Genomic DNA, 861 nt, shown 5'->3' with positions numbered 1-861 from the left:
TATATAAGTCTGCTATTCAGCTACATCTGCTAAAGGTAAAAATTCTAGTGTCTGAAAAGAGGGGCAAGGATTTTAGTCCTCCAAAATGGTGGTGAGATAACAGTGTAATTCAAAGATTAACATTGGGGTCTTATTTTCTCTTGGAGAGTTCTATAGCTCATTGTAGATCATTTTTCTAACAGGAATGATTTGAAAGTTTGCAAATGAGTGAATGCTGTTGGGGGTGGTCTCCCAGATTTCCTTTTAAGACCACAACACTTAATCTTTCAGTTCCTGAAATGTAATGGCTCTTGATAGCTCACAGATGGGTTTCTTTCTAAAAACTTCCCTCTGCTGAAGGAAATTACCTTGTCTAAATTTGCGTCTCTTTTCTGGGTCAGTTTACATTCAATGATTGCTAAAGATTTGGGTAGAAAAGCCTCCTTCCTCAAGTCAGAACATCTCTGTTGAGCCATTCCAACTCCAGGGCTTTCCATGTGGTCAGCCAAAGCCTTTGTCACAAGTGCATCATGGTTCAGCTGCTCTCTTTGCCCAATCTGGTTTCCCTTATGTGTCATTCCTGAGACCATTTTTCAGTCAACTTTCTGAATATAAATCTCAACTTAGATTCTGTTTCCCAGGGAACTCAGCTTGCAACCAGAAGGTGATAGTTGGGAGAGGTGGGTATAATAGAAGTGTATCAGGTTGGCTACAAATGGAATTTCAGTGTTGAAAATGGAAGGACATTGATGATATCTTGGAGATTCCAAACCTGGGGATCTGGGAGGATGATGTTGCTTTTGGCCGAAGAGAATCCTCTTCTCATCACCTCTTGAGGTGCATAGTTCAAGCAGATTGCACGAGAAACCAGCCCCTTACTAT

This window comes from Pteropus vampyrus, unplaced genomic scaffold (genome assembly GCF_000151845.1).
Source record: "Pteropus vampyrus isolate Shadow unplaced genomic scaffold, Pvam_2.0 Scaffold9931, whole genome shotgun sequence".
Taxonomy (NCBI): domain Eukaryota; kingdom Metazoa; phylum Chordata; class Mammalia; order Chiroptera; family Pteropodidae; genus Pteropus; species Pteropus vampyrus.
The sequence above is the reverse complement of the archived record's forward strand: the minus strand, read 5'-3'. Positions refer to the sequence as shown.